General features: G+C 41.4%; 1 protein-coding gene across 5 annotated transcripts in view; it reads left to right on the top strand.

The window, feature by feature from the left end:
• Window positions 1–1,321: 1,321 nt before the first annotated feature.
• Window positions 1,322–27,332, top strand: part of BTBD9 (BTB domain containing 9) — a 454,871-nt gene continuing 428,860 nt past the window's right edge. For all 5 annotated transcript variants that reach the window (XM_049891262.1, XM_049891280.1, XM_049891268.1 and 2 more), the window contains exon 1: window positions 1,322–1,407. The gene's annotated coding sequence lies outside the window, so the exon portion shown is untranslated. The remainder of the gene's footprint in view (window positions 1,408–27,332) is intronic.

Genomic DNA, 27,332 nt, shown 5'->3' with positions numbered 1-27,332 from the left:
TTAACAGCACTCACATCTATCCTGTTCTCTACATTTCTACTGTCAATGCCTTGGTTAAGGCTATCATTTCTTGCCTGGAGTAATGCAATGGCCTCAAAGCTGGTCTCTATGCCTCAAGCCTTGTTCCTCCTGCCCATTTTCACTTCTTTCCCTTACTCATGAAGCTTCCTTTGCTTGCAGTGACCTCCTTCTCAATCATTCTTGGAGTCCCTGGGGGGGGGGGGGGTTGCAAACGTCAGTGTGCTTGGCTGCTAACCTAAAGGTTGGTGGTTCTAGTGTAGAGAGCCGCCTCTGAAGAAAGCCCTCACCAGCTACTTCCAGAAAATCAACCACTGAAAATCCTACAAAGCAGTTCTACTCTGACACACTTGGGGTTGCCAGGAGTTAGAACTGACTCGTCCACAACTACACAATTACTCCTCCTTACCTCCCAATACCAGTCCCCCAATTTGCCCCAGGCTCAACAAGATCACCTTGTAGTGACTATCCAAGCTAAGTCAGGGTCAAACTTGAACTCGGGTTTCTCTGAGTGCAAAGTTCATGCTCTAACTACTCTTGCTCCACTGCCTTCTCTAATAATGAACTTATTTGAAGTCTAAATGAGCTTTATAGTTTACAAGGCATCTTTACACACATTATTTCATTTTAGGCTGAAAACTCTCCAATGGTTTGGCATTATTACCTCCATTTATAAAAAAAGGAAACTGAAAGTTAGGGAAATTGGGCAATTTGCCCAACACCGTTGACGGTAATTGCCAGAGTTGGACCGAATATCCAAATTCCAGGTTCTGTCCATCACACCCTGCTGCTAAGCTAGGTGTGACTCAGCAGACCCCAACATTAACGACAAACTTTCAGCCCTTTTGGTCTCACTCCTTCGAAAACCTTCCTGCACTTCGCGGAAGTTGCCGATGGAGTCGGTGCCAGTCTGAACGGGGCCACTGCTCCCTCCACCACAGGCGCCCGGGAGCATCGCGGCGATGATCACGGTGGGGGATTTTTCCATTCGCGGTGACGCGCACCGGTGACGCCATACAATGACGTATGGTGATGTGGCTTTCCTGGAGCCAGGTGCCGGCAGGTCAGCCACACCCTGGGGACCCCTGCTCGAGAGGGGTAGCGGGGCAGGCGGGTGGGTGGGGAAAAGCTGCAGAACCCCGCCGGGGTGAACCATCCAGCCCTAAACCCTCGAACCTCACGCCCATCTGTTGCTAAGTGACGCCATCGCGCAGAGGCGCGTGCGCGGTCACGGCGCTGTGCGTGAGACCGGGCGCGCGCCGCGGCGGCGGCGGCGGCGACGAAGGCGGCGACGGCAGCTGCCGAGGGGGAGGTGGCTACGAGGTGGGTGCGGAGCAGGCGGAAGAAGCATCTGTGCCGGCGGCTAGGTCGCAGAGGAACATCGTCGGGGTGAGTAGCCAGGGGCCTCGCAGGGGAGACGGGGCTTGGCCGCATCTGCTGCGCGGGCCCGGGGCGCGGGGACGCGCGCCCCCACCGTACCCGCGCGCGCCGCTTCACGCCCCTCTGCCGCTTTTTCCGGGGGCGGGGAAGCTGCGGGGACGGGGGCTGGCGAGGGTCAATTCCCGCACTGGGACGCTCTGGGAGGGGCAACGGGCCCGGGAAGACTCTGCTGCCTTGGGTGCAGGGGAGGGCAGAAGGAGTTCGAGGGCTTCGGGGTGGCTCTGCCAGGCTTTCAAACAGAGGTGTTCGAGCCAGGAGAAACCCGGGTTCCCAGAGCAGCCTCTCATCCTGACTACGAGGTTGTTGGGGACCAAGAGGAACCCGGGACACTGGGGTTGGGGTTTGGAAAGTTTGGCACTGCTGGGGCCGTCGTTGCCCCTGCCCTGGCCAGGCTCTGAGTAGGAGCCGGTTGTTATGGGGAGTTTTGTGAATCAGTGCCTGCGTGCGTCGTCGGACACACCCACGACCTGGAGAAGGCTATCTGTCAGTATAGAAACGAGGCGGCCAACCTGTTGCCTAGAGTTTCCAACCTCACATATAATGCACACGTGCTTAATGCAGGCAGGGAACTTTATCTGTGTGCCTTTGACATTTTATCACATCGTTGCTACAGCTTTTGAGACCAAGGGGCCGCTGTCCATCCTCAGTTTTAACTTCCTGATAGACTAAAGGGTGCTGTTTTATTTCCCAGAATATGTTGTGTTTGTGTCATTATTAGAGCTAAGGAAGTAATGTTTCCCTTAGAAGTGGTACAGACTTGCTATTTACTAGTTAGAAAATACGGATTCTGTTCAACTTGGGGGCTAGAAAACATTTGGGATCAGAGAAGCCTGGGTGTAAAGTGCCGCAAATTGTCAGCCCAGTGCTCTCTTCTCAATGTGATGTACTCCCTTAGGGATAAAGTGGTGGTTGTAGTTATCAGCTGGAAAGAGGCATATTGGAGATTAAGAAGTCATCAGTCTTTTCTGATTTTCTGTTGATTAAGACAATGCCTAGAAGTGATAAAAAGACTATATTGAAACTTAATTATGATTTGTACAGGAAAGTTGGAGCAAATAACATGTAAGTTTTCATTCAACTCTAAAATTCTGTGATTTCATTCCCTGAGGTTGGTGCACCTTGGAGCCATTAGTAACTTCGCTCCGTAACACTTAGTGTACTCAAAATCCAATGTCTTTTCCTCTCTGGACTATAGTATAATCATTTTTAGGCCAGGAGTTATGTCTGTTTTCTTCACCGGTGTATCTCCAGCACCTAGAGAAGTGTTTGACATAGGGTAGACAAGCAGTAGATATTTGTTATATATCACGCTGTGTGTGAGTGGCATATCTATGTATAGAAAACATTTAATTCAGTCCTTCAAGTAGTTAATACGCGTGTTCCCTTTGCTTAGTATTATGCTAAATGTGGGAGGATTGTAGGGTTACAAATGACATAGATAAAGCTTTTTTTTCTATAAAGCAAACTAGCTAGGAAAAAAATAAACAGATGTGTAAATAAAAGGATTATAAAAGCATGTGAGATAATATGTAAGCAAGTACTACACTCCGAGGGCTGTAAATGCAGTGGAAATTCAGAAAAGATAAGATTTGTTTGGGCTGAATTAGGGAACTCTTTGGAAGAGGTAAAACGAGTTGGTCTTTGAAAGAAGTGTAAAATTTGAATTACAGAACAAATAAGAAACCATATATTGAGTAAATAGAGTGAATTGGATCATTGGGGCATACATTGAGGAGACTTATATGTCCAGGGGACACCCTTGTGTTGTACTGGTTAAGTGCTGTGGATGCCAGTCAAAAGGTTGGTGGTTTGAATGCACCTAGACGCTCCTTGGAAAGTCTATGGAGCAGCTCTGCTCTGTCGTATAGGGTCGCCATGAGTTGGAATCGACTCGACAGTAACTTTTTTTTTTGTGTGTGGATATGTTGGAGCAGAAGTTCTCTGATAGGGGAACATTGCAGAGATAATTTAGCAGGTTGGGAAGGGAAGGTGTTAAGGGCAGGATTATCAGCATCCCAATGATGAGAAGATGGAATGTGTTTGGAATGGGAGTTTTGCTACTTAGAGTCTTAGACAAGAATACCAAGTGTTATCCTTTCTTAAAATTAAAGGATATTATGGTTGAATCGAAAGGAGCCCTGATGACGCAATGGTTAAGTGCTTGGCTGCTAACTGAAAGGTTGGTGGTTTGAACCTACCAACCGCTTCACGGGAGAAAAGACCTGGCGATCTAATTCCGTAAAGATTACAGCCTAGGAGACCCTACAGAGCAGTTCTACTCTGTCATATAGGGTTGCTGTGAGTTGGAATAGACTCAGTGGCACACAGCAACAAAAGTGGTTGAACCAGGATCAGGGTCTTATATGCTTTTGATTTTAAATGCTAATTGGAATAAATGCTTCACTAATGTGCATGCATGTATTTTATGTATTTAAGGAGAATAGTTAAGTGCTCAGCTGCCAATCAAAAGTTGGTGGTTCCAACCCATTAATGGCTACTCAAGAGAAAGATGTGGCAGCCTGCCAAACCAAATCCATTGCTGTCCAGTCAATTTTGATTTTTAACGGTCCTATAGGACAGAACAGAGCCGCCCCATATGGTTTCCAAGGCTGTAATCCTTACGGAAACAGACTGCCACATCCTTCTCCCACAGAGTGGCTGGTGGGTTTGAACCTCCGACCTTTCAGTTAGCAGCTGAGTGCTTAACCACTGTGCCACCAGGGCTCCACCCTGTAAAGCTTACAGCCTTGGAAATCCTATGGGAAGTTCTGCTCTCTCCTATAGGGTCACTACAAATTGGAATCGACTCAGCGGCGGTGGGTTTTCTCATGTATTTGGTCAGCAGTGATTGTTCCAATTTCTGAAATGTACCTAATGTGCTTGGGCCATTCCAGTGGAAATTTACTGAAATAGTGTACCAAGGCAATCATCCAGTGACACAGTTTTGCTTGGGATTATCTCTTATAGTGGCCTGTGAGGTTTGTATGTACTGCTGACTCAAACAAATACAAACAGTGTTAGTTGGGAAATGAGTGTATCTGAAGAAGGATACTCAAAAATATGGACGAAAAGAATTGAGAATAATTAAAGATCCTTCTGCTGAATATTGAACCCTTGGTATAACATCTTTTGTTATGTGAAAATTATTTTGAGTGGTGCTTAAAACGGAAGTTGAATTGCTAACTAAGACTTGTAAAGTGACAACAGCCAGTGTTGGATTATTCAACAATTTAGCAAATATTTATTGAGTACTGGCTATGGCTAGGCACTCTGCTGGGTGCTGGGAAGACAAAGATGAGTAAGACACAGTATATCCCCTTAGGTACCGTGTTCATCAGAGGAGACAAACCATTAACCTTTACATGTTGTGATAAGGGTTAGCACTTTTGAAGGAACAAAGTGCTGAGGGAGTAGATTGCTTTGACTGGGGGAAAAAAAACAATTGAGAGAATCTGGGAAAGCTTTGAAGAGGATGGAATTTACCTAACAAAGGCTAGGTAGAATTTTGCCACAGGTAAAGGGGAAGACTCAGTGGTAGAATTCTTACCTTCCACGTGGAAGACCCAGGTTCCGTTCTCGGTCAGTGTACCTCATGTGCTGCTGCTGAACAGGTTTCAGTGGAGCTTCCAGAGTAAGATGGGCTAGGGAAAAAAGTCTGGTGATCTACTTCTGAAAATCAGCAATGACAACTCTATGAATCAGAATAGTCCAATCTGCAACTGACTGAGGGGATGGCGAAGGCCTGGGCAGCTTTTTGTTTCTTTTTGTGTGGGGTTGCCAGAAGATGGCGGCTTACGTGACGGCAGCTAACAGCAGCAACAACAACAACAATGGGGAAGAAAGAGCATTCTAGGCAGAGAGGACAGCATATGCAAAATTGCCAAAGATTAAAATTGAATGGTAATTTTGGAAAACCATTTGCATGGCAGAAGTGATGAGACCGGAGAGATTTTGGTGGAGCCAAATCATGAGAGGGACTTCTATTCCGTTCTTAAAAGTTTAGACTCCTTACCCTTCCTCTCACAGGCAATGGAGAGTCATGGAAGGTAGACTCATCAGATCAGAAAGTCAGCCGGCAGGTAATGTGCAGATTGCATTGGAGTGGAGAGGTGGGGAGACCAGATAGGATATAGGTGGGAGATGTTGGGAGCTGAAGAGGGACAGTGGGAACGGATGGGTTGTAGAGGTGAGGGAGAGTGAGGAGTCAAAGATGACATGTTGCCCAATTGAGGAACTGGGTAATTATGATGACATTAAATTAGAAAATACAGGAGGAGGAGTGGGTTTGCAGTGGAGAGAAGAAATGATGGCATGTGAATTTTAAGGTCCTTTTGGGGAATTCAAATAGAAAGATCCTTTAGATAATTGAAAATTCTACTCCAGTTTATGAGAGGGTTACGAACAATTGTAATGTAGGTGACAGCTGAAGCTGTTGGAGGGGCACCATTCTAGGAGGTGAGTTAACATCTTGGGCATTGGAATCTGGAAGACCAGAGGTCAAAGCTCCATTGTGCTTCTTACTGTTTAGGTGACCTTGGACAAGTTATTTAACATCTCTAAGCCACAGCTTCTTCATCTGAAAAGTGGGTTTAATAATACTCTAAAGAATTATTGTAGAGATCAAGTTGGGTAGTATGTGTACAGTGATAAGCACAATGACTAGCTTATAAATCCTTAATAAATGGCAGTAGTTGCTATTAGTAGTAATAGTAATATATGTAGAGGTAGTAGAAGATGTGACTTCTCAGAAAAGTGTAGAGGGAGAATTGAAGGGATAAAGAGTGGAACTTGTGGAAATCAACAGTTGAATCAGTGTTAAACTTAGATCAGTTCTCAAACTTGAGTGTGCATCGGAAATACTTGGAGGCCTTGATAAAACACAGATTGCTGGGCCCCACCCGCATAGTTTCTGATTCTGTAGGTCTCAGGTGGGGCTTGAGACTTTGAATTTTGAACAAGTTTCCAGGTGATGCTGCTGTTCCCTGGACCATACTTTGAGAACCACTGACTTTGAGGGTAGATAAAAGAAGAGGAAGCAGCATAGAGACTAACAGAGAGGTTGAGGTTTTATGGAGAACCAGGAAAGTGTTTAAAACACAGGGAAGTGACAGCCTCGATCTCTAGAACCACCAGTCTGCTTTCCAATGCCACGGACCTCAGCTCATTCCCATTTTTGTTGCTTCCAGAATTTATTATAATGTTTGGTACAGAACAGTGTTTGAATGAGCCATTGAAGCTGCTAAATACAGTCCTTGTGCATGATTGTACATTCTTCACACGGATTTCATTCATTTTATATCTCACCTGAGTCATGGGGATGATACTGCTTCTAATTTTACATACAAAATAACTACAGAAAATTTCTTTCAGATAGCTGATGTCAAACTAGATGCTTTGACTTTGTCTTAGGTGCTCTCTTTTTTAGTGACAGAGTCCAGTTTTTAAAATAATTGTCAATAACATGTCAAGACTCCAATCTGTGTCCTAGGCACTTTGGAGTTTTACAAGAGAAGCGAATAACATACTCTCTGTTCCTGCAAAGCTTGCAGTAGTGTGGACAAAATGGCAAAACCCAAAGGAAAGAAACAGGAAGAGATGTAATTCAAGAAACATGGATGTAGAAGAACCTGAATATAAGAATGTATTCCCTGTTTGCAGATATACCTTGGGTCATACATGTCACACTCATTGAGGACATTTGGCATATAGCACAGATATTAGTCCTAATGTCTGATAGAGTGTTCTTAGGGAATTGTGCTGTAAAAAGAAACCAAGCAATAGTTGTGTAAAAGTATAAACATGTTGGTAAAGGGATTTCAGTAGTTAAATTGGAGCCATGTGACTGACAAGTTAGCTACTCACTATGCTTCCTGGGCTCTTGTTTGCTCTCACTTATTCTTTCAGTTAACACTCACTAAGCATTTACCATGTGCCAGAAACTGTGAAGTGCTGGGCATCAAGAAATGATAATTGCTCTGTGCACCTAACACTAGCCTTGGTTAGGAGGTATGGTACTGTGTGAATGAGTGTGCACACATGTGAATACTGTTAGTGCGAAGATCTAATACCTGAATCTTACAATCTTAAGATTGTATTGATACGAACAGACACTGAAGACTTGACATTTAATTCATTCAGCATGTAGGCAAGGGGCCCATGAAAAAGAACCCATTTTTTTGTTGCTGCTAGCAATCAAAGAATATATAATTTGGTAGGAGAGAAAAAAGAACATATTTAGAGTACTACATAGGATATAATAAGTACTATGTAAATATTGATCAAAGACTAGGTACTCAGATGCTTCTTGAGTGGTTAAGTGTTCAGTTTTATTTTAACTCTTAAGTTATAATATTCCAGAAATTTTAACATGTCGTAGTTCACATTAACTCCTTGGGCAGCCTTTTTTTTGTTTGTTTGTTTCAATGCAAAGTTTTATTGATAATCGAGATGATCTTAAAAATCCATTTAGATAGAGCAAGTATAAAGCACCAAGGAACTGAGTCTCATCACAAATATCAACCCACTTGAAACACAAGCTAAGCAGTGAACGCAACAAAGTTCAGTCCCTACTAGGCTGTGGAGTTTTTTTTTTTTTAATTTTTATTGTGCTTTAAGTGAAAGTTTACAAATCAAGTCGGACTCTCATACAAAAATTTATAAACACCTTGCTATATACTCCTAGTTGCTTTCCCACTAATGAGACAGCATGTTCCTTCCCTGCACTCTCTCTTTTCGTGTGGATTTGACCAGCTTCTGACCCCTCTACCCTCTCATCTCCCGTTCAGACAGGAGATGCCAACATAGTCTCGTGTGTCTACTTGATCCAAGAAGCTCATTCTTCACGAGTATCATTTTCTATCCCATAGTCCAGTCCAATCCTGTCTGAAGAGTTGGGTTTGCGAATGGTTCCTGTCTTGGGCTAACAGAAGGTGTAGGGACCATGACCCCTGAGGTCCTTCCAGTCTCAGTCAGACTGTTAAATTTGGTCTTTTTATGAGAATTTAAGGTGTGCATCCCACTGCTCTCCTGCTCCCTCAGGGGTTCTCTGTTTTGTTGCCTGCGAGGGCAGTCTTTGGTTGTAGCTGGGCACCATCTAGTTCTTCTGGTCTCAGGCTAATGTAGTCTCTGCTTTATGTGGTCCTTGGGCAGCCTTTTGTATCTGGATATGATACATGAAAATATTCTATGCCCCCATCCCCCTTTCTGATATGGGAAATGTGGTTATAGTGCATAAGAGCAAAAGGGTCATTAACAACTAGCTACTGTTTGTCACTAGATCTCTTACATATGTCATTTAATCCTTATAACAACTTTGCAGATTGGATATTTTTCCCATTTTACTGATGAGGCAACTGAATCCCAGAACATGGAGGCTACTATGCCTTTGGTTTGTGGCCAGTGGGAGGTGGGACTGGTCTTCAGGCTGACTGATCTGGGGTCTGGGCTCTTTCTACTTCACGTCAACTCCTGGCTTCAATACAGCGTCCTAGCATGTGAATGTCCAGATGGAGAAATTCAGTCTTGTTTTTGGTGATTTGGGACAAGTTGTTTGAGAAAGTTAGAATTTTAATAACTGCCTGAATGGTTGAAATACTTTAAAAACTTTTCTCCTTGAGTAAGGTGCTAAGTTGTTGTTGGGTGCCATAGAGTCGATTCCGACTCGTAGGGGACCCTATATGACAGACTAGAGCTGATCCATTTTATTCCAAATTTCACTCTTTAGAAGGTGCTAGTGTATTAAGCCAGGCGCTCCTTGGAAACTCTATGGGGCAGTTCTACTCTGTCCTATAGGGTCGCTATGAGTAGGAATCGACTCAACAGCCGTGGAGTGGAGTGTATTAAGGACACACGTGGTTTAGTCGAGAAACCTTTTCAGAACACATCTCAATTAGGTTTATATTTTGGCAATTTATTTCTTCAGAGATTAACTGAATCTTGATTGGGCTCCCTGGGTGGTGCAAACAGCTAAGCACTTGACTACTAGCTGAAAGATTGGCAATTTGAACCCACCCAGAGGTGTCTCAGAAGACAGGCCTGGTGATCTGCTTCAGAAGGGTCACAGCCTTGAAAACTATGGAGTAGTTCTACCCTGCGCACATGGGGTCACCATGAGTTGGAATTGACTCGAGAGCAGCTAACAACCACCACCCCCAACAAATATTGATTACTTGCCTACTTTTTTCTTCTAACTTTTTATTTTAATGTAATTTCAGACTTACAGAAAATTTTCAGGGATACTACCAGGCATTCTCATATAACCTTATTGGGGTGACGTGGTATCTCATTGTTAACATTTTACCACATTTATATATCCTTTTCTCTTTCTGTGTGTATGTATTTTCTCTGAACCGTTTAAGAATAAATTGCAGATACAATGCCTTTTTACCCCAGTCCTTCCTTGTGCAATTGGTGTTTCCTTTGGTCTCTTTTAATTTGGAACAGTTCCCCAGTTTTTGTCTTCACTACATGTACATTTTAAAAGAGAATAGGCCATTTTTTTTTTTTTGTAGTATGTCTCTCATTTGAGGTTTGTCTGGTGTTCCTCATGATTATATCGACATTATGCATTCATTTTTGGCAGGAATACCACAGAAGGGATGTTGTCTTTTTCTCAGTGTTTCATTTCAGGAGGCTAATGACACTGATTTTGTCCATTACTGGTGATGGTAACTTTGATCACTTAGTTAAAATGGAGTCTGGTAATTTCTCCACTGTAAAGTGATGATTTTTCCTTTTGTAAGTAATAAGTGTCTTCTGGAGAGATACTTGAGACTATGTAAATATGCTGTTATTCCTTAGACTTTCACCCACTAGTTTCCTGAATCAATTATTGTTACGATTGTTGCCAATAAAGATTTTTTTAAAAAATAATTTTTATTGTGCTTTAAGTGAAAGTTTACAAATCAAGTCAGTCTCTCACACAAAAACCCATATACACCTTGCTACACACTCCCAATTACTCTCCCCACAATGAGACAGCCTGCTCTCTCCCTCCACTCTCTCTTTTCGTGTCCTTTTTGCCAGCCTCTAACCCCCTCCACCCTCCCATCTCCCCTCCAGGCAGGAGATGCCAACATAGTCTCAAGTGTCCACCTGATCCAAGAAGCTCATTCCTCACCAGCATCCCTCTCCAACCCATTGTCCAGTCCAATCCATGTCTGAAGAGTTGGCTTCGGGAATGGTTCCTGTCCTGGGGCAACAGAAGGTCTGGGGGCCATGACCACCGAGGTTCTTCCAGTCTCAGTCAGACCATTAAGTCTGGTCTTATGAGAATTTGGGGTCTGCATCCTACTGCTCTCCTGCTCCCTCAGGGGTTCTCTGTTGTGTTCCCTGTCAGGGCAGTCTTTGGTTGTAGCCAGGTGCCATCTAGTTCTTCTGGTCTCAGGGTGATGCAGCCACTGGTTCATGTGGCCCTTTCTGCCTCTTGGGCTCATAATCACCTTGTGTCCTTGGTGTTCTTCATTCACCTTTGATCCAGGTGGGTTGAGACCAATTGATGCATCTTAGATGGCTGCTTGCTAGCGTTTAAGACCCCAGATGCCACTCTTCAAAGTGGGATGCAGAATGTTTTGTTAATAGATTTTATTATGCCAATTGACTTAGATGTCCCCTGAAACCATGGTCCCCAGACCCCTGCCCCTGCTACGCTGGCCTTCGAAGCATTCAGTTTATTCAGGAAACTTCTTTGCTTTTGGTGTAGCCCAGTTGTGCTGACCTCCCCTGTATTGTGTGCTGTCTTTCCCTTCACCTAAAGTAGTTCTTATCTACTATCTAATTAGTGAACGCCCCTCTCTTACCCTCCCTCCCCTGTCTCATAACCACAAAAGAATGTTTTCTTCTCAGTTTAAACTCTTTCTCAAGTTCTTATAATAGTGGTCTTATACAATATTTGTCCTTTTGCAACTGACTAATTTCACTCAGCATAATGCCTTCCAGGTTCCTCCATGTTATGAAATGTTTCACAGATTCTTCACTGTTGTTTATCGATGCATAGTATTCCATTATGTGAATATACCATAATTTATTTATCCATTCACCTGTTGATGGGCATCTTGGTTGCTTCTGTGTTTTTGCTGTTATAAACAGTGCTGCGGTAAACATGGGTGTGCATGTATCTGTTTGTGTAAAGGCTCTTATTTCTCTAGGATATATTCCAAGGAGTGGGATTGCTGGATCATATGGTAGTTCTATTTCTAACTTTTTAAGGAAGCGCCAAATCGATATCCAAAGTGGTTGTACCATTTGACATTCCCACCAGCAGTGTAGAAGTGTTCCAATCTCTCCACAGCCTCTCCAACGTTTATTATTTTGTTTTTTGGATTAATGCTAGCCTTGTTGGAGTGAGATGAAATCTCATTGTAGTTTTGATCTGCATTTCTCTAATGGCTAATGATCGTGAACATTTCCTCATATATCTGTTAGCTACCTGAATGTCTTCTTTATTGAAGTGTCTATTCATATCTTTTGCCCATTTTTAATTGGGTTATTTGTCTTTTTGCAGTTGAGTTTTTGCTGTATCATGTAGATTTTAGAGATCAGGCGCTGATCAGAAATGTCATAGCTAAAAACTTTTTCCCAGTCTGTAGGTAGTCTTTCTACTCTTTTGGTGAAGTCTTTGTTTGAGCATAGGTGTTTGATTTTTAGGAGCTCCCAGTTATCTAATTTTTCGTCTATGTTCTTTATAATGTTTTGTATACTGTTTATGCCATGTATTAGGGCTCTTAACATTGTCCCTATTTTTTCTTTCATGATGTTTATCGTTTTAGATTTTATATTTAGGTCTTTGATCCATTTTGAGTTAGTTTTTGTCCATGGAGTGAGGTATGGGTCTTGTTTCATTTTTTTGCAGATGGATATCCAGTTATGCCAGCACTGTTTGTTAAAAAGACTGTCATTTCCCCATTTAACTGTTTTGGGGCCTTTGTCAAATATCAGCTGCTCATATGTGGATGGATTTATGTCTGGATTCTCAATTCTGTTCCATTGGTCCATGTATCTGTTGTTGTACCAGTACCAAGCTGTTTTGACTACTGTGGCTGTATAATAGGCTCTAAAATCAGGTAAAGTAAGGCCTCCCACTTTGTTCTTCTTTTTCAGTAATGCCTTATTTATCCGGGGCCTCTTTCCCTTCCATATGAAGTTGTTGATTTGTTTCTCCATCCAATGAAGATTTTTCAATTCCATCATTCCTTCTACATTTATTAGTTGGCTTTCCCCCATTACCTAATTAATATCTCTATGAACTCATGGATTCTTGTTGTATATTCATTGGGTTATAATTCTTTACTATCATTATTATTTATTTATTTTTATTTTTTTGCTAAAAAATTTCCAGATTTGACAAATGGGAGCCCTTTCAAGCTGGCTTCTGTGTCTTTTTTGACATACTCCATCATTCTTTAAGCACTTGCTTATTTTCTAGTACAACAAGATAGTTTAGGTTCCTCTCGTATTTTCCCTGCCCCAGCCCTGGAATCAACTGTTTCTCTAAGGAACTTTTGTTCTTTTTAGTGGAAACTTGTATTTAGAAATCAAGATCTGGGTGCTAGGTGTGTTCAGGGTTATTGGGCTGTCATTGTTTCTAGGCCTTCTTAGCAGAGTTAGGAAGTAGATTTGTGTATTTGTGTGTGTGTCCTACACATGTCTATATCTATTTTTGTATATTTATATTAAAAACTGAGTTCACTCTGATACCTCCAATTCCAATGCCACAACACAGGGTTTACTCGAGTCTGTTCTCCTTTCCGTATTTGTAACTCTCATCTCTAACAGTGAAAATCTAGCTTCCCTTATTGATGACATATTCACTTATTTGCATACTCCTAATGTACACAGAAGGTAGGTTCAAAATAGCTAATCCATACATCTGTGAAAAAGAAACGCACTATGTAGAGTTCAATATTTGTTTAACATTACTTTTTAATGTTAGCCAGAAGAACATAATAGTCCAAGTACTGTATCCAAAAGTTACATGGGTTAGTTCTTTTTCTCCCTGCTTCCTTCACTGTGATCATGTTATTTATTTGAAACACATTTTGGTTCATTAGATTGTTTGTATTTCATGTTAGGGCTTTCCTCACCATCTTTGTTGATTTTCTTTATTGTTATTTTTTAAATGAAACATTAATGTGGTGCCAAAAGTCAAAAAGGTGTGGTCAGAGACATGTCACCCCATTCCTTGTGTCCTTTCCACCCTGTCCTACCCTGCCCTACCCTGCCCTGTAGATAGCTTACTCACTTGTCTCTGCTTTATCCTTCCCTATGCTTCTTTTTAGTCCAAGTGACCAGATACATGTGTATTTTTTTAAATTTCTTGTTCTTTCTTACACAGGAGGTGCTATAGATACACTTCTGCTCTTTTCATTTTAACACTTGATATATCCTGGAACCCACTCCACAGCAGTTCATAGAAAGCTGCATAGAATTCCATTGTGAGGAGGTCACCTGCTTACTTTTATGTGGTTTCTTACATTCACAGAATACTTTCAGAACACTTTCCCCATGTTGTCTCATCCCATTTGGGTTTCCCTCTACCTTTCCCATTTAAGATTAGGGTGCCTTTCTTAGGCTTTCTTATTCAAATTCTGTAAGATTTCTTATCAGATAGATTTCTTATCAGACTGAACTTGCTTTTCCTCCCCCTCAATTCCTTCTTCTGGTGAATGGTACATTAGTCACTTAAGCTGAAAACTGAGCTTAGAGTTCTGAATTCCTGCTCACTTGCACCCTCATTCTGGTTGTTGAACATGTCTGTCTCCGTTCCTATTGCTTTTACCTTCTTGAAATCCTCGTAATTTCTCTTCCGGATTATTGCATTAATCCTTAACTATAGAGCAGTGGTTCTCTGACAGCATTAGTGTCACCTGCAAACTTGTTTGAAAGGGGAATTCATGGGCCTTACTCCACACTTGGAAACCCTGGTGGTGTAGATGATTAACTGCTACAGCTGGTAACCAAAAGGTTGGCAGTTCGAATCCACCAGGTGCTCCTTGGAAACTCTGTGGGGCAGTTCTACTCTGTCCTATAGGGTCGCTATGAGTCGGAATCAACTCGACAGCGCTGGGTTTTGGGTTTTTGGATTCCACACCTCCTAAACCAGAAATTCAGAAGGTGGGGCCCATAATTTGTGTTTGACCAAGCTCTCCAGGTGGTTCTGATACACCTAAAGTTTGAGAACAACAAGGGACATAGAATATGTAAAATCAGAGAAGAAAAATACGTCACAGTTTGGAGCTTTTAAAGAAATTGTAGATTTCAAAGTGGAGAAAGAAGTGAACAAGCTGTGAAAAGCAGGAACAATTTAACCAAGCTGACCCAGGCACAGGTGGAATCCCTGCTGAAAACTTTTATTCCCGTCCCAGATATACTGAATCAGAATTTACAGTTTAACAAAATGCCCAGGTGATTCTTATGTATGGTAAAATTGAGAACCACTGCTCTACTAGCCACAGAAGAAAGATGTGGCAGCCTGCTTCTGTAAAGATTATGGCCTTGAAAACTCAGTTGTACTCTGTCCTATAGGGTCACTGTGAGTCGGAATCGACTCAGCTGGCAGTGGGCGGGTATGTGCTACTAGTGGTTCTCAGAACTCATCCCTAACCAGCTTCGTTAGCATTGCCTGGGGGCTTGTTAGAAATGCAAATTTTCAGCATCGGTTTGAACTGGAATGAACCGGTTTGAAGCCCTATTTGTTTCCTCCGTTTGTTTTCTTCCTTTTTTGTTTTATAGGGCACTTAATCTTTGGCCCAGGACCCTAGAACTTTCACCCGTTCCTGGGCTCCAGCTTACATGGAGAATGTTTATATATTTTTTAAACTTTTGTTTCTGTTGCCAAATACAATATACATACAGAAAAATGCCTGCAACATAAGTGTTCAGCTTTATTATTTTAAAGTAACATCTAAGTTACCACCACCCAGGATAAGAAATAAAACACTGCTAATGGCTCAGAAGCTCATCAGGTGCCCGTTCCTAATCACAACTGTCTGTCCTCAAAGTAACCAGTGTCCTGACTTACAGTATTACTTCGTTGCCTTTTTTTTTTTTGAGTTGTTTTCCCCTAAATATATACTTAAACGCTAATAGTTTGTTTTCCCTGTTTTTTAAATTTTTATAAATGAAATCACAAGCGTGTATTTTTAGTATTTGGTTTCTTTAGCTTAGCAGTGTGAGATTTATTTATCTTATTGCATACAGCTAATTTATTTCCCTTTCATTGCTGTATAGTATTCCATTTATGACTGTACAATTTGTCCATCCTTTTCTACTGTTGATGGATATTTGGGTTGTTTCTGGGTTTTTTTAATTTGTTTTGTTTTTTTTAGCTATGATATCCTTGTACATGTCTTATGAACATACTTTTCTGTAGGGTGTATGCCCAGGAGTAGAAGTCCTGACTCATAGGGTATGCAGATGTTCAACTTTAGTAAATAATACCAAACTGTTTTCCAGGTGGTTGAACCAACTAAATATTTCTGTGTATTTTGAACCTACATATTAATAGCACGAGTGTCACTCACATTTGTCATACCTGCCAATGTTCATGCAGTAGTTATCAGCACCTTGCTAACGTGCTAGAGATGGAAGGCAGCCTTATGAAGAAATCCTTTTTGTAACATCTTATCTAACATAGACTGGAAGTCTTTTAATAATAAAGAACTCATTACCTTTTTTGAAAACTCAGTTTTTAAGGAGGTAATATATGAAAATGATCCAAAACTTAAACATACAAAAGGATATATAGTGAAAAGTAAGTTTCCCTCTCATCTCTCTACCCTATGGCCATCCAGTTTCTCCTTCTGGAAATAGCCACTGTCACCACTGATTCATTAATTTATTCAACAAATATTTATTGAGTGCCTTTTAAATGCCAAGCACCATTCTAGTGTTTAGAGATACAGGAGTGGACGAAATAAAATAGACAAAGATCTGCCCTTATGGAGCTTCCATTCTAATGGGGGAGGTTGAAAGTAATAAAGTTTCTTGTATATCTTTTCAGACATACTCTGTGCGTATGTGACATGTTTTTATGTTTATTCTTAAACACAGATACCAGCTACCATTCTTATTGTACTTTTTTTTGATTTTTGCTCATTGTATCTTGGAGGCTGTCCCATATCAGTGTGTGAAGAGCTGCGTCATTCTCTTTCGCAGCTGCATAGGATTGTATTGTATGGACATGTCAGAGAAAATTATGAAAGACTTTGAAATGGGCACAGAAAATTACTGAATGTCCTGTCTAGGGCTCTCTTCTAGGTTATCCACATTCTTCATTGCCTTAGAGCTATTTTATAATTCTGTAAATTGTAGAAAAATGATAATGTAGATTATACTTATTCACAGAAATGCAAGTGAATTTTGTTCAGTGGAATGCAATTGATTATTGCCCTGGGGATATTGACCAGTTTTGCATCTGTTTGTAAATTTGGTTACTATCCCCAATTTACCTATAAATAGGTATGTGTGTTCTTTAATTTGTCCATCGAACTGATTGTAACATCTTACTGGATGCTTCACTAGTTAATGAGTTAAATAAAATCTTTATTTTATTAAAAAATTTTTTCATTATGCTTTAGGTGAAGGTGTACAGCTCAACTTAATTTTTCATTCAAAAATGTATACATATATTGTTTTGTGACATTGGTTGCAGCCCCCACAATGTGATGGCACACTCTGCCTTTTCACCCCCGGTTCCCTGTGTCCATTTGACCAGTTCCTGTCCCTTCCTGCCTGCTCATCCTGCTTTTGGACAGGAGCCGCCTATTTGATCTCATGTATCTGCTTGAAATAAGAAGCATGTTCCTTGCATGTATTGTTTTTTGTTTTATAATCCTGTTTAATCTTTGTCTGAAGTGTGGACTTCAAGAATGGTTTCAGTTCTAGGTTAACGGAGTGTTCAGGGGCCGTAGTTTCGGGGGTTCCTCCAGTCTCAGACCATTAAGTCTGGTCCTTTTATGTGAATTTGAGTTGTGTTCCACACTTTTCTCCTGCTCTGTCCAGGACTCTCTTGTGTTCCCTGTCAGGGAGCTCATTGGTGGTAGCCAGGCACCATCTAGTTTTTCTGGCCTCAGGCTGGTGGAGTCTCTGACTCATTTGGTCCTTTAGTCCTTTGGGGTAGTATTTTCCTTGTGTCTTTGGTTTTCTTCATTCTCCTTTGCTCCAGGTGGGATGGGACCAATAGATGTGTCTTACACGGCTGGTCATAACCTTTTAAGACACCAGACACTATTAATGAGTTAAGTAAAATCTTTCATATTTGTCTGAGAGTCATGATTTACTTTTTCAAAAGTTATCTTTTAACAGATATAACAAGTCCCACTTTGATGGACATCTCATTTCTTTATAAAGCAGCTCATGGTTTAGACAGCTTTAATCACCAGAAAGACTGCTATCATAAAGCAGTACTTTGTGGCCCTTTGTCAATGAGATTAATGGATGAGATAGTTTTGATCATTCTTCCATCAAACATTATGACCCAGCATCTGACCCTAAGGAGTTTATAGTCTAGTGAAGGAGGAATGGAAATGATATCAGAGGAAGAGTAGCAGAAATATTGAGAGATCTAAGGGGTAGCTAAGATTAGGTTTCCCCAGAGGTGGGAAAGAACTACACGGACTTGACATCCTCATAGCATTTCCCTTTTTCTCTTAGGCCCCTAGTCTGTGCTAGCTGAAATAGAACTGGGTATCTCTATCTTTGGGAAGCTGGGTACCAGTGTTCTTATTTTAAGCTGTGGAACTAGTTGAGTTCTGGGGACTCAGGAATTCCATGGCTCCAGTTACCAGCAGTTGGAGCCCTGGTGGTGCAGTAGTTAAGTGCTCAGCTGCTAACTAAAAGTTTGGTGATTGAACCCACCAGCTGCTCTGTGGGAGAAAGATGTGACAGCCTGCTTCCATAAAGATTACAGCCTTAGAAACCCTATGGGACTCCATCAGCCTAAGACCAGAAGAACTAGATGGTGCTTGGCTACCACCAGTGACCGCCCTGACAGGGAACACAACAGAGTCTTTGACAGAGCAGGACAAAATTGTGGAGCAGAACTCAAATTCACATAAAAAGACCAGACTTAATGGTCTGAGACTGGAGAAACCTCCGAAGCCGTGGCCTCTAGACACTGTGTTAACCCAGAGCTAAAACCATTCCCGAAGTCCACCCTTCAAAGATTAGACTGGACTATAAAACATAAAATAATACTTGTGAAGACTGTACTTATTAGTTCAAGCAGATACATGTGACCAAATGGGCGGCCCCTGTCTGGAGGCAGGATGAGAAGGCAGGAAGGGACAGGAGCTGGTTGAAAGGACATGGGAACCTGGGGTGGAACGGGGGAGTGTGCTGTCACATGTGGATTGCAGCTAGCGTCACATAACAATATGTGTATAAATTTTTGTATGAGAAATTAGCTTGAGCTGTAAACTTTCACCTAAAGCACAATTTAAAAAAAAGTAAGAAAAGGGAATCCCTATGGGCAGTTCTGTTCTGTCCTGTAGTGTCCCTGTGATTTGGAATGTTGGCAGTGGGTTTGGTTTTTCAGCTTAGTTACCAGCAGAGTAGCTTGTCTGTTCCTACAGATGGTGACATTAACAAGAGAATATAATGGAGTCAAATAGTGAGGACGGGAGTGGGCTTAGTGGTTATATTAAAATCTAGTACTGTAAAAATTACCTCAGAAGATCCTTTAATACCCAGAAAGTACCATACAATAGTTTTCTTAATACAGCCATGTCTCCAGATATATTAGTATGGATTATAAGAGTTTAATTTAACTAGGAGCTTTATCTGACACCCCTAATACGGTTTCTCAGCATTTATTCACCTTATAAGAGCCACCATTATTAGGCATTTCCTGACATGCCTCAAAAGCACCATTATACAGCCATCTTCACATTTATGGTGGTTTGGTGGAGTTCTCTCAGATACTCCTAGTTTGCTGTTTTGTAATAATAACAGTCTTGAGTATCATGTGCATTGTTTTCATTGATTTCTTTGCTCTATACTGTTCTATGCCACTCCTTTATTACAAGTTTAATTACCCAAACATTAGCATATTTATACTTTGTTTAAGTGAGGTAATTGTGTAGCATTTATTTCTATCATAGTCACTTTGTTTCGACTTGGAAAAATCACCCAATGAGAGTATTTTCAGAAAGGGTTAATTCTAAGGTGGGATAACTATTTTACTACCTCACTGTTGTCAGTGTTTCTTTGGGGCCTTCAATTAATTCTTTGCTGTCTGTACCTGTTTATCAGTGATTGAGAAACTCCTAAAATCACTCACTCCTGTTTCAGGCTTGATTATAGCAAGGCGCATATAGCCATTGAGTGGACTGATAGGTAGCTCCCACTACTTCTAACTTCCTCTCTCATATAAATAGTTGAATTTACATAGAAAGGTGAATTAGAGTATGATGCGACTGCTCTTTGGTAGAAATTGACCTGGTTCAGTTGGAATTGAGGAAGAGATGCCCAGACAGCCAGATGAAGGTTTCCCTTTCATTTATGCAAGCATGTGTTGACCTCTTATTATGTATTAGGTTATATTAGGTGCTGTTTGTGGGTACAAAGGAGAATAATATATGGTCCCGCCCTACAAAGAACTTCCTCATCTGTAAAAAGACATATTATGATCCTTAAGTCTTTTCTAGTGCACAGGTTCTAGGAATCCGTGAATTAATATTTACTAATAGTGTTGCTATATGAACATTAAAAAAAGGCTGGTCAGGGAATTACCCTGATCTCAGTAAATTAATGACTTAATAGTAATACTGTCAGATTGCCCAGACTATATAATTTATTTTCCCATCGCAAAGTGAGTACCCATTATGTATGTGGACCTTAGAAGGCTACTGTAAAATAAATCAAGTAAATAGTTTCAGTGACAGGCTTTCCATCAATTGTTACTGGCCCTGAGCACATGGGCATATAGCTACCTGCAAGATTGTGTGATGATTTTAAAGTGTGTTATAGGTTAAGTGCTAAGTATTTTTATTAATTTAGGAAGTACTTTGGCATGTGGCCTTTAAAAATTACATTATTACATTATCATAAATCTTGATTAAGGCAACAAAACTTATTTACTATGGCTGGCTTCACAGCTGTGGTGAAATATTTTATAGCATGTATAATGAGCCACTAGATGATGGCGATTCTCTGTTCATGTCTGAAAAATGAGAGTTGGGAAATGAATTGGAAGCTTTAAAGGTGTGCCTAATTGTGAAAATTAATTTCAAGAAACAGTATCTTGTGCCCAGTGAGTACTTAATAAATAATTGAAGAGGGGAAGGAAAAAAAAAAAAAAAAAGCAAATTATGAGGCTTTCAAACCTTCTCAAGTCTATTTTGGAAAAAGTTTAGTATAAAAATATGATGCTAATGTGACTTCCAAAGGCATGCTTTACGACATAATGTATAAAGAAACAAAATTTGCAAAGACTAGGCATTTTAAGATTAGATATTCTCCCAGATTGCAGTCTGTGTGTTCTAGGAACACTGATCCTGGAAAACAAAGGTTCTCAATGGAGATGTCCAGTAGAGGAAGGTAAATGCAAGGACCCTGAGTCAGGAATAAGCTGGTTGTTGTTAGTGGCCACCGAGTCAGCCCCTGACTCATGGTGACTCCATGCACAATAGAATTAGACTGTTGTGATCTATAGGGTTTTTATTGCTGATTTTCAGAAGTAGATCTCCAGACCTTTCTTCCTAGTCTTAGTCTAGCAGCTTCACTAAGCTGCACATGAGGTACATTGACAGGAATCATACCTGGGTCTCCTTCACAGAAGGTGAGAATTCTACCACTGCCCCAGGAGTAAGCTTGACTGCGTTTAAAGAACAGCAAGGCCAGTGTGGCTGGAGCAGAATGTGCAAAACGCCACTTGGGTTCTTGTCCTGTCTTATTAGCCAACTGAAATAAGATGGACACTAATTGCAAGGGAAACAGAAAGTGGCAAGTTTATTGTCTGCACATACAAGGAGCCTCTTGGGGTCTAGTAACCATAGGCCACATGCTCCTCATCTAAGGGGGTTGGGGAGCTTTTTGCTTCCAATAGCGTTGGGGGTTGGGTTTGGTGCTTGGGACTTTCTGCCCTTAGCCCTCCCATACCCATATTTGGGGGTCTGGATATTAAATCATCTTCCATCAGATGTGCATGTAGTGGGAACCCTCGCTTCTAAAATGGAATCAGGTGAAATCATCGGCTGGGAAATATTGTTCCTTCTGGTGATGACAATCGGGTCCGGGGGTCGGTTGAAGGATGTGATTTCTTCAATCTGTGCATGCTTCAAGGTGTAGCCTGGGCTCGTTCAGTGGATGGAGCCACAACCTGCTGCAACTTCCTGAAGAATGTTGCTCAAAACAAGCTTGTGGTTAGCAAGACAGGGAAGGGGTGTTGATTGGGGTTTTCAGTAGGAGATGAGCTTAGGGAGGAGGTTGGGGGACAACTCATGTGTAGCCCTGTAGGCCTTGGTAAAGGGTTTGATTTTTATTCAAAGTGAGATAGAAAGGCAGTAAAGGGGATGGCTGATCTCATTTCCATTTTCAAAAGATCTGTGTGGAGAAACAGCCTATAAGGGGGAAAATGTATAAATATAAACTGAGATGAATTCTTTGAAGAAAAAGAACACAGTCATATGAGTGCATATGGCAAAGGACCCTGGCTAGACTGAGGTCAAGCAAGGCTGCTCTGAGGTACCTCCGGCGCAGCTGGGGGATGGAAGGTGAAAAGACGAAGGGTGGTCTAGGCAAAGAAACAAGCTATGTCAATGCCTTGTAACATAAAGGAACTTGTGAAGTGCTAGGGACTAAAAATAGGCTGACGGCCAGGGCAGGTTAGGGGAAATGTTGGTGGAGTTGGGCAGGGACTGGATTCCACAGGCCTTGAAGGGCCAGTTAAATGTTTTTCCTGTTTTGCCTTTATTTTAAGAGCATTGGAAACCGCTGAAGGGTTTTAAGCTGGGTGGGAGCCAGGGAGGGAAGGGTTGAAAGAAATGTTCTTATCAGTTTTACAGTTTGACAAATACAGTCTGACTGCTGTTGGAGGGATATTTGGAGGGAGGCCAGAGTGGAAGCAGGGATATCAGTTAGGAGGCTATTGTGATGGTCCAAGTGAGAGACAAAGGTAAACTAGAATGGTAGTATAGAAGCTGCAAAGACATTGGTTTGAGAGCTGTTTCAGGGTAGGAAATAAAAAAAACTTGCTGATGGGTTAGATGTGGGAGATGAGGTAGAGGGAAGTGTCATTCTGGTTTGGTGGTAGGCCCATTCGCTGAGCTAGGGAACACTGCAGGAGGGGTGGGGTACAGAGTATGAATTGAATTTTGAGGTACCTTTGAGATAACCAAGTGGAAATGTAAAGTACCTGTTGCTGTTGAGTCGATTCTGACTCACAGCGACTCTATAGGACAAAGTAGAACAGACCCACAGGGTTTAATCTTTATGGAAGCAGACTGCCACATCTTTCTTTTACAAGCTGCTGGTGGGTTTTAACCACCAACCTTTCAGTTAGCAACCAAGTGCTTAACCACTGCTCCACCAGGACAGCTTTTGAAATGTAAAGTAGGCTGTGGGATATAGGAGTCTGGAATTCAGATGAGGTCTCTTAATAACTATATGACCTCGTTTGTTAATTTGGAGGACCTACATATGCCAGACTCTGAATTAGGTGTTGGGTATGTAAAGATGAGTAGGAGGTTCATTCAGTATGTGCTGAGTCTTGCTTTTTGCCCTGTGGGAGCTTACTTACCCGCTGGTAGCAGAGACAAGTCAATAACAAAATCACTATATGGCATAATGGGGGCCATGACAGAGGGAAACAGAAGGTCACGCAAGAGCGTAGATTGGCAGCATCAGTGAAGGTTCTTTGCTGAAGGGCATGTAGCCAGTTCTGTGCCATGAAAAGGCACAATTCGCCAGACAAGGATACAAGAAGTCCCAGTGGTAAAAGTTCTGCAGTTATGAGAGAAGATGATGACAGAAAAGCCACCAGCTCCACATTCCTGGTTTGCACTACAGACTGAACAAGTGAGAAGTCCCAAGTCACCAGGCATGTCGCTGCTTAATTTGGATGTTTTTATGGTGGTGGTGGAGGTGGGGGTATTCTATATAGCCATTTTTGCTCTGCAACCATTTGGGAAAGAGAGCAGGAGAGTATTCATAGTTGGAAGGGACTCCAGAAATCATTTAACGCTTTCTTCTCATTTGCAAATGAGATTACCAATAGCCGAAGAGAAGCACTGACTTAATGATAGGAGAAGCAGTGCCCAGGTCTCCCACATGGGCTGTGTCTTTGGGGGCTGATGGAAGCCTAAGGTTAGTCCCTTACCTGTATGGCATAGTGGACCTGTTCCTTAATGAGTCTAGCCCCTTGGATACGAATGGAGCATTCTCTCTGAACTGCCTGTATTTGTACCCTTTCTCTGTTCTTCTTTCTATCCATTTGTGTCTTCCTCAGATTTTAGTAGTGAATAGTAGTAGGAGCAGCAGTTGTTGTTGTAGTGGTAGTAGTGGTAAATGTTTATTGAGCATTCATTATGCTCCAGGCACCATACTGATTGCTTTTATCTTACATAATTCTATCAACAGCCCTCTGAGGTAGCGTTTTACTATTACCCACATTTTACAGAAGAGAAAACTGAGGCTTAGAAAGAGGTCAAGTGCTATGTTAAAGGTTATACTGATAATAAATGGTGGTGTCATTTTAACTCCGTTATCGCAACTTTGGGTACTGCAGTTTTAACGATTACTCTTTATTGCACTTCTGAAGACATGCTCTAAAGCAGCACTGTCCATTAGAAATATAATGTGAGATACAAATGCAAAACGTGTATGTAATTTAAAAAATTGTTAGTAGCTTTGCTTAAGAAAAGGTAAAAAGAACTAAAAACAAACTAAATATACAAACCAGTAGCTGTCAAGTCAATTCTGACTGATGGAGAGCCCATGAAAAAGAGCTAGGTGAGATTAATAATATATTTTATTAAGCCCAACCAACGTATCTAAACATTTATCAATATAAAAATTATTTGTGAGATATTTTATTAAGTCTTTGGCCTACGGGGTGTATTTTACACTTACAACACATCTCAATTTGGACTAGCCCCATTTCAAGTGCTCAGTAGCCACACATGATGAGTGGCTACCATTTTGGCCAATACAGCTCCAAAGGGACCCAGGGAGTCCCATGTCCCCATAGTCCTGATTTGAAGTGAGTTGGAGATAGGGAGAAGAGTTTGTTCTGTTGCTCTGTAGCTAGCAAGGTATCTTTTCTTTTCCCAGATTGAAACTTTGTATTTTCCCAGATTGTTACTCATCTGTGGTGAGTTTCCATAGTACTTCCATCCCTTAAGGCACCTTGGAAATAAATAGACGTTTGTGGGCTGGCCACCAGATATTGCAACATTGTTTCTATGGAAAAGATTGCAGAATTCTAGAGCTTATAAATAACTCATTTTTGAAATGTCATCTTTTATTAATTGTGGAGGGAGTGACATTGGAGAGGAAATCATGGTTATCATTTGCTTTGTGATCTCTAGGTTACAGCTGCTACAGCACAAAGAGTAATTTTTTTTTTTTACCTTGGTGTGTAGGGATCGTGCTGTTACTTTCTTACCCTCTGGCTAGGCTCCTAGTAAGCCTTCACCAGTTGTTTGTTGAGCTGAGTATTAGTTGAGACGCTAGCATCCCTAGAACTGAGCTATGTGAATTGTCGGCTTCCTGAACATCAGTTCTGAAACACTTACTTCCTGTGTCCCTTACCATATAAAAAAAGCAACACAGGCTCATCCTAACAAACTAGAAAGAACCAAGAAGCCTCTCTTGTCAGTTCTGAAAACATAAACCTGCACACTGCCTAAAAGCGCCTGCTCATGAGTTTTATATTTTTGTGAGTGGGAAAGAAAGAACAGAATGTAATTTTAAGGAAATATTGACTCAGGATTATCCTGTTGTTAATGTTTGTTTACATTCCATTTTGAGTATTTATAGAACTGACCATTGCAAAAACACGAATTGCTGAAGACTTAGGGAGAGAACACCAGGAAAGATACTGTTAATATGTGGTTTTGTAAGTCTCAAAATATTTGAAAAAAATGAGAAATGTTATGCAGTCTGTGATAAGGGAGTACCTTAGTAAAGTGGCGATTTGGAAACCAAATTCTTGCTGATTATTAGGTGGAGGAAGACTTCTTAATGAAAACATTTGATTATAAACAGCTGAGAGATGTTTTCAAGATGGGCACTTTTTTTTTTTAATTTTTATTGTGCTTTAAGTGAAAGTTTACAAACCAAGTTGAACTCTTATACAAAAATTAATAAACACCTTGCTGTATACTCCTAATTGCTCTCCCCCTAACGAGACAGCACACTCCTTCCCTCTATTCTTCTCTTTTTGTGTCCATTCGGCCAGCTTCTGACTCTCTTTACCTTCTCATCTCCCCTTCAGACAGCAGATGCCAACATTGTCTTATGTGTCTGCTTGCTCCAAGGAGCTCACTCTTGACCAGTTTCATTGTCTATCCCGTAGTCCAGTCTAATCCCTCTGTGAAGAGTTGGCTTTAGGAATGGTTCCTGTCTTGGGCTGACAGAAGGTCTGGGGACCATGACCTCTGGGGTCATTCTAGTCTCCAAAAAGACCCACCATTAAGTCTGGTCTTTTTACGAGAATTTGAGGTCTGCATCCTACTGCTCTCCTGCTCCCTCAGGGGTTCTTTGTTGGGGCACATATATTTTTATAATTGACTCCTAGGAATGACATGGAGTTTGCGTCCCCAAACTATGCTTAGATTGTTTCACTTCAGTGTAATGTCTGTCTACCGAATACTGGTCCTGTGAGGCGTCAGGGAGAAAGACGTAATCACGGCCCTCCAAGAATTTGCATTTTGGCATCTATTTAGCTAATTCTTAAAAGTTTCTTCTTAGCTAAAATTCTGTCTGCATCAGTATTGGCTCATTTTGCCTCACATTGCTTTTCAGTAAAGTGCACCAAGTCAGAGATCATTAATATCAGTGTTTTTATCCTTTAGGAAAATGCCTCTTTTTGATAAACATAAGTATCTCGTTACCTTCAATAGTTTCCACTTTTGAAAATTTTTTTGAAACGTCATCTATGTAAAAGAAAAGTCAATTCTTGTTTTAAAAGAAGGAAACACTTCAGAAATATATTGGGTTTAAACGTAAAACTTCCCCTCCGTTTGCTATATTCCCCTCACTTCCATTCCTCTTCCTGGAGTTCCTTGCTGGTAACGGTCTGGTGTGTGTTCTTTCAGTCCATATGTACACGTATATGTACCAAAAAACCAAGGCCACTGCTATCAAACTGATTCCAACTCGTAGAGACCCTATAGGACAGAGTAGAACTGCCCCATAGGCTTTCCAAGACTGTAATCTTTATGGAAGCGGATTGTCACATATTTCTCCTGGGGAGTGACTGGTGAATTCAAACTGCCGACCTTTTGCTTAGCAGCCAGCTTATTAACCACTGCGCCAGCAGGACTCTGTGTGTGTGTGTATACACATGTGTATATCCACACACACACGTATGGGTAGGTGCTGTCGAGTAGATTTTTGACTCTTAATGACCTGATGTGACAGAGTAGAACTGCCCCATGGGGTTTTCTAGGCTGTAATCTTGGCGGGAAGCCCTGGTGGCACAGTAGTTAAGAGCTCAGCTGCTATGGGAAATCCGGGGTGGAAAGGAGGAGTGTGCTGTCACATTATAGGGAGAGCAGCTAGGGTTGAACTATAAACTTTCACTTAAAGCACAATTTAAAAAATGAAAAAAAAAAAAAGAAGCTCAGCTGCTAACCAAAAGGTTGGCAGTTTGAATCCACCATCCATTCCTTGGGAATCCTATGGGGCAGTTTTTCTCTGTCCTATAGGGTTGC

The sequence above is a fragment of the Elephas maximus genome, chromosome 1 (assembly GCF_024166365.1).
Source record: "Elephas maximus indicus isolate mEleMax1 chromosome 1, mEleMax1 primary haplotype, whole genome shotgun sequence".
NCBI classification, from domain to species: Eukaryota; Metazoa; Chordata; class Mammalia; order Proboscidea; family Elephantidae; genus Elephas; species Elephas maximus.
This window is presented reverse-complemented; position numbering and strand designations above follow the sequence as displayed.